Genomic DNA, 7,974 nt, shown 5'->3' on the forward strand with positions numbered 1-7,974 from the left:
AATGGAGAGAACATGAGTTGATAAACCATCTATGAGTCGCCTCTTAAATAAATCCCCACAAGGACAGTGGCGCGGGTGTCTCGAACAGTGAGATGGACCAAATAGCCACACAATACAGAAGAAGTGCTGAACTGTCCCCAATGGCTAATAAATCTCTGTTTCAAGACGACGCAGAGAGAGGAGCTAGGGTTTCTCTGGGCTTTGGTCAATCCGGCTCCGTCCTGCCGTTGGCCGTCCCCTGAGCACTTCATCCCCCAACCCTTCCCCCCAAGGGAGACAAGATGGCAAGACGGCCTGGGGGCCAGCGACGGGATGCAGTTACGGCCCACATATCTTATTCATGGGGAGAGGCTCCTCCGAGACTTGAGGTCATCCAGAAACATCTATTTGTCACCGTTGTTTTTTTATTAGATCTCACAGGAGGGACATAGCAGGCCAGACAACAGGAGAGGACAGCTCCAAGAGGAGTAAATACAGCTCAGCGTTAGAACTGAAGTCATGCAGATAAATCTGGCACAGCCAGACCTATTTACTGCCAGGGTTAGGTAGAAAAGGCACATATGAAACAGCTGTGCTGTATCATGATTTGTCCATATCAACTGCAGTTTTGTACAAAGCAGTCCAGTCAAAATGGCCATTAAGTACATTCATTTTTCAGGAGGTCTTTCAAAGATTAGATTTTACACAGTTCACAGTTGCATAATGAAGGGGAAACTAGTGGAAAATAGGTGTTTCCAAAGCTGAAGTTCCAAAAATGATTAAAAGATGCAGTGAAAATGAGATTCAACAACCACCTGCAAGACCTGGTAGACCACCAAAGCTGTTCCAATGATATAAACAGTACTTAAAGATTTAAATCTTGCTTCAGATCTTGAAAGAATACGTAGTTTCTGTCCATCCTTCCACTGCAAGAAGACAACTTAACACTATGAGTCCGATAGGATGTGTAGCTGTCAAGAAGACATTAATGAAAAAAGAAAATAGGCAAAAAAGAAGAAAATCTGCAAGTCAAAGAAGCTGCTGGTGCCCTCAGAACAATGGACTGACCGCCCCAGAGTCCAGACCTCAATATAATTGAATGTCCTTGGGATTATTTAGACTGTAAGAAGAGTAAAAGAAGAAAGTTCAACTAACTTCCAAGACGGAACTTTGGAGGTGTAGAAAAATATCCCTGCAGATTTCTTTGAAAAACTGAAAGCAAGTCTTCTGAAAAGAATGGAAGGTGTAATAAGAGCAAAGATTGATCATTAGACATAGTAAAAAATGATGTTATATATTCGGCTGTTGAGACTGAGTGTAATTTTCTCTTTTCTGTTTATTTTTGCTGACACAAAAAAATGAATAATTTTGTACTTAACAGCCATTTTGACTGGAAATTAAATTAATTAAAGGGTGGTCTCTGACTTTTGCACAGAACTGTATATGTCCAAACATTTGTAGACACCCCTTCTAATGAGGGAATTCAACTACTTTTAAGGTATTCAGCTACTTTAAGGCCATCACTGCCACAGTTGTTCACGCAGCTTGAATATTCTCCATAGAAAAGCACTGACCAATAGAGCAGGATGCTCTTGTGGCCTACTATTCAGCCTACAGCAGTTTTTTTAATAAGGAACAACATGGAACAGCCATTCAGAACAGAGGTCATTTGCAAATTACATTGTTAAAGGTACAGTAACAAAAAGGATAAAGAGAGGTTAGTAAATATTCATTTAAAAGTGAATTATGCCTGTTTTTTGTCCAAAAAACACGCAAACATTGTAAGTGAACCTCAAGGAAAATAGAATATAAGAAAAATGTAGTATGGGATATTTTAAAACATGATACAAGTATCAAAGATTGCATTTCCATGCACAATAATAAGATACAGCAACGCTATCTAAGTCTATTTGTCATTCAAATCTCCTTGTAAGACTATATTGCTAGTAAACTGAGAAGACTTCATACTCGATTAGGCCATGAAGTTTCCATCTCCAACTTCAGATCATATTAAATCCACCACAGTAACACAACTTAAACCCTTAAATTCAGAACCACAAAAACTTCTTAATCACATCAAATACCATCTCAAAATCCTTTACAGGAGGCTATGTCTTAAAACAAGTTAAAAAGCCCTGATTTACTTTCATAACTTTCAACACAATAATCATAATAATGTGAATGATTTTTGTGCCTGTTGTGAGCCATAAATTACTAAGAATAAGGTAAAATGTTAAAGTGAGCCTGATTAAAGTAATTGGTCCTCATTATCTAAGTATAATGTCTACTTAGTTATCTAAGTTTTTTCTTAAATGTGTTCTTGAGAGAGGGCCTAAGAAAATGTCAGATTCATGTTCTTAAACCACAGAATTGTTCACACCTTTGTGCTCTTGTGGGTGTAGATTCTGTGCTTAACTAAGAACAAGTCTCAAATAAGAAAACACTGGTGAATGTCAGAATCTTCGTGAAAACTGCATAAGTGGTTTTTAAGAAGAAGTTTCTGTAACACTTTCTATGAATGTCACGTTTGTAAGCATCTATAAACACATTTATAACGTTATTATGCATTCATATGGCATTATAAACATAATTATCAACATTTATAAAATGAAGTACGCTTTATAGCCATGTTTATTATACATTATGAATTGTTAATATAATGCATTATAAGTAGTGTCGATAACATGTTATACTGTCAGTGTCAATGAAGTCAGTCCCAGCTTGGAGAGCGTAAAGACAAATACCAAGCTAACGGTGGTGTACATTACCTTTCCCACATTGGGTAAAGCACTGATGGCAGCACTAGTTTAAACTCTGACATTTGAAGCCTGTAATGTGCTTTATTATGTATGTTTTAGTGTTTCAGTAAATCCTTCAGTAAATACTTCAACTTGAAGCCTCACTCTTAACACTGGAGGAGGCTTTAGTACAGTACACTTCACTTTACTTAGAGCGGACAAATACCACTTATGAGCTCTTATAATTTGTTATGATCAGTACTTATAATGTATTATGTTAACAATTCATAATGCATAATAAGCATGGCTATAATGTGTAATGCATATTTATAAATATTTATTTATTGCATTATAATATGTTATGAATGTGTTTATAGATGCTTACAAAGGTGACATTCATAGAAAGTGTTACCGAAATTTCTTCTTAAGAATGGTTGGTGAATGAGGTCCATTGTTCTTAACCCTCTATTGCACAATGTTGCCTCAGGGCAACAAATAATTTTTCCTTACTTTAAAATAACATGTAACTTATTTGAAAGCAATGAAGGAGTTAAAAATGAAGAGAAGAGTGTGAATAGATGATAAAAAAAAATAACTCATACTGGGTGTCTCTTTCTTGCATGTTGCAGCTTCTGGGCAGCACACATTTCTGCTATGGACAGCTGCCCTCAGAAAAGCAATAAAAAAAATTCATATATATATATATATATATATATATATATATATATATATATATATATATATATACATTCATTCATTACTCCTGACCAATCATGGGCCTACATATGTCTTTAAAATGACTGGACTTGCATATCTATTCTGCTGCCTTCAGGTGCCTACACTCCTGCATCCCGAGTCTTTCTGGCAGAACTGTAGTTATAATTTTTGTTCGTCAGTTATCAAAATTACTTTGCTGTTGTTATGTTATACCATGATTTTTGCAATGTTTCATTATAGTAACACTGTATCTAGCATTTTTTATCAATAGCATTTTCAAAGAAATATACAATATATTTGGCCTTATTTAGTACATGAAGTACTAAATGAGACCAATTACTCAGTATATGAAGATCATTAAATTATGTACATTACTTCTGATATATATTTTTTTAATCTAGTTTTCCATGTTACACTCTGCATCGTTTCTTTCCACAGTTGCCCCAAAAAAGTTTCCCCACAGCCATTATTTTTTTAACTGTTTTTGAATTCAACAGTTAGGTCCATTTCATACAAGAAAAGTGAATTAAATTTTTTGTACATTTTTTAACATTATCATAATGTGGGCAACACAGAATAATAGGTTTAATAGAAGCAAAATAAAGCTACATTCAGTGTAACGTTACGTGTAATCTCATCAGTAAAAAATGAACATGTACAGCTGTTCCTTGTATTTTGTTTGATCCCAGACCTATTCATAGCTCAATAGGCAATTGTAAATAGGCTACACATCCGAAAAAGCTGATGATTTGTTCATCATTCATCGCATTTTCCTTTTCCAAAACAAAACACTACAAAAATAACAGCCTTCCTGCAGTTCTGCATGAACTTTAAATGGAAATTCATGGACGCTCATTGACAATGTGTACCAAAGTATCAACTGAGTCATATCCTCGAACAACAATAAGCGCGGACAGGCAAAGCCCTGGGTCGTGCCGCGGTCTTGCCGCTGCTTTTGCATCTGCTCTGCCAGGCTGCCGACAGCTCTTTCCTCGCAGAGAGGCGCGGCAAGCCAAACTAGAGGATTTGCATGGCTCTCCATTGTTTTCCGCTGGTGAGTCATTTTGCATGAGGGGTTAGGTTGGGAATCAGTATGTGTGGTACGATTGCAGGGGCAACAGCTGTCTCATCTCTAGACCTACTTTTATTCCTTTTTTTTCCTCCACCGCCGTGCGCTGCATCGGTGATGTGGCGAAGGAAGCCGTCAACTGAGAGGAAACGGGTTTGACAGTTGAGAACGAAATGAGGTGAAAAATCAAAGTCACATCTTATTTGGGCCTAGCGGCGGGCGCCACAGCCGCTATCGGATCGGGCCTCGTCTTGCCTGGGCTGCCGCCAATCGCATCACCTGGCCGAGCAGACCTAGTGGACACCTTCTCGGTGGATAGCGGCTGACTCCCAGCATCAGCAAGCACACAAATAATTCACGACTAATCTCGAGCGTATCAAATCGCAGCCGAAACGCAATTTCGCCGCTGTAATCGGCAGCCAACATTGCATTCCAGCCTCTGGAATTGATACAAGTGATGCACTCCAAAGGCTCCCTCGCTTGAGGATTCAGATGGAATTTCACGGGAAAATGTGAGCTTTCAGGACTAATCTATGCTTCCTGGCCAGACGCACGGCACGTTGCAACGTCTGTTTCTACAACTGTGGATGTGCACAAGCACAATCTCAAACAATCAAGCTAATCTATTCAAGAGTGTTCCAACCGTGTCTTTTGAAAGATCCCAAAAAACAACACAATGTGCTTGTGCCCTCCTTGTAAACTGTTATTTACAACTTCTGAAGTCATAATTACGACCTGAAATGCATTCAGGCACTCTTAATTTAAATGGGCAAATAGCATCATTGGTTTTTGTAGGGTTGCTTTGATTTAGTCTACACTGGAAGTTTTTCTTAAGGGACGATCTGAAGAGGAGAGACAGCAATATGTCAAATTAGTGCAAGTTGTATTATCAAATTAGTGCAAAACCACATAGGAGACATATAATGCTGGATTGTACAGTGATCACTGTTTTCTGCCAGACACATGAAGGGGTACGGGGGCATGCACCCAGAAGTTGAAAACAGAGGTTAAACGTCGCAACAGCTGTCCGGCGCCTACCTCATCGCTCCGATGCAGGGGCATCCCGGCTTGTTCGAAGCTCCATATACTGAGAAGCACATTGCACAGTGTTTCGTTTAGATTGCTTCGTCCTAGCGAGAGTTATTACAGAATATTCGGGGCCTCTTTTGAGTGAATCTCCCTATATATATATATCGGAAAATTACGAAGAAGCTCCCAACAATATCAAATAGTCCAATATTTAGTGTCTACTTTTTCCTTCCATTCATTTCAGGAGACTCACTTTGAATATTTTTCCACACCTCCAAAGTTCAGTCTTAGAAGTTGGTTGCATTTTCTGCTTCTCAAGTAATCCCAAATACATTGAAAGATATTGAGGTCTGTCCAGTCCATTGTTTTGAGAACAACAGCAGCTTCTTTGTTTGATTTGCAAATGTTTTTCGGTCTATTTCCTTTACTCAGTAATGGCTTCTTGACATCCTTTCAGATTCATAATTATCTTCTTACAGTAAAAACACCTGTGGATTTTTCAGATCTGAAGCAAAAGAGGAGCTTGATTTCCTCCTCTCTCTCAAAGATTAAAGCTTTAAGTGCTGTTTATCTGATGGGGAGTTTTGGTGGTCTACCAGATCTTTCAAGTGGTTGTTAGGAGTTCTATTTTCTCTGTAGTTTTTAATCAATTTTTGAACTCCGGTTTCAGAAACTTCTGTTTTTTTCAATTTCTTTGACTTTCCCTGTCGTCAAGTGTATTACATTATACCTAATTCATTCCATTCTACTTGTTTATATCCACAAAGCATTGACGTATGTTGATTAGCTAGCTACAGTGAACATTAGTTTGGCTGCATTTGGAACTTGGCTAAGTTCAAATGACATTACTGCATTGCTGAATATGATAAAATATTAATGTTGTTGCTGACAAGCAATACATTTATTCAGACATCTAGAACCAAAAAAGGTCACCATTCATTTCTGCATGTTTAAAATGGATTTTTATCTTTTCCTACATTAGCAAAAGTTGGCACGAATGTGGGACACAAATGGGTCATTCTACAGGAACGTCCACTTTTTTATCTATCCATAGGAGTCACTGGTCCTCATTGGTGTTACACATAAAAAAGGTAACACCAGAGACATTTTTGATAAAAAATGCATTTTACAAAATGGCTGCCACAGAGCATCAAACCACATGTCAGTCATGGAATATCCACTAAAATATGTAATTTAATCCATTTGTATTCTATTTTTTCACAATCACCCAAGAATAAAGTAGGTCATACCAGTGACATCAACTAAATGCTTCATATGAAATCATGAGCTGAATGAGAAAATCTCTGATAACTGAAAAGACACAGTGGACTTACTGTGTGCTTTTCTTCATAGATCCTCAGAAAACAGGTAAAAGGAAGTCAAGTGATGTCATCAGTGTGATTTTTATTTCAATATAAGAGATTTTTTGTTACGTGCTAACACCGGTGACACGACTCCTGGGGACAACAACTTTCATTATATATTTTAGAATATTTATTTGGCATTTGTTTTCTTTATGTCATTTAATTTATATATTTCATAGTCATGTATAGATTTTTGTAGTTAAAACTGCAGAAAAATGCATAATTTTTCTTCAAAATATAGCCTCACCCTTTACACATGACTGTGAGGATGAGCTCTTCTGTGGTGCTTGGAATTCTAGATAATTGATTTAAAAAACAATATTGCTAAATTCATGGCTGAAGAAGGTGTAATTGTTATAATAACGTATTGCTTTATTTTAAAATATAAATAAATTGTAACCCTCATATGTTTTATATAGTGTAACATATCTCTAAACGCTAGGGACACAAAAATGGACATTTATGTAGAATGACCCAAATAATGACAGAGCTCTCCTGTTCTTTTTGATATCCACAGTGAAAGATAATGTAGTAACTTACTATATAATTTGCTCACATTAAATGTGTCATTTATACTTAAGTAGCAGTTTAATGCTAATGTGTGAAATGTATTCGTCTCTGAATGCCTCATGTAAATAGTCAGGTTATATTTATGGTCATTTAGATTGAAATCATTTCTTTTCAGTCGCTTATCAGCATCCAGCACCAATCATTGGTTATCATTTGTTCGCATCATATCATTTTAATTAACATCTCTTTGTTTTTTCTTTCTAAATAATGCAGTTTTCATGTCCAAGTTCATCCTCCGTGGGTTTGCAAAATGATTAGCAATTAGCATTCATTAGTATAGCTTTTCTGAATGATTATGTATGTGACAAAGCCTTACCTCATTTATGTATGAGATCTTTTTTCATTTCACTGTTTTATTATGAAAACTAAGAAAACATTCTGGCTCTGTGATCACTGAACTAAAAGAATGAGACTGACACTGATTGATGATTGGGTGACATTTTATCTTGAGTGGTCCTTTTTAGATGAAGTAAACTTTGAAAAGATGCTCAGGAACATATCAACAACA

The sequence above is a fragment of the Colossoma macropomum genome, unplaced genomic scaffold (genome assembly GCF_904425465.1).
Source record: "Colossoma macropomum unplaced genomic scaffold, Colossoma_macropomum, whole genome shotgun sequence".
Lineage (NCBI taxonomy): Eukaryota > Metazoa > Chordata > Actinopteri > Characiformes > Serrasalmidae > Colossoma > Colossoma macropomum.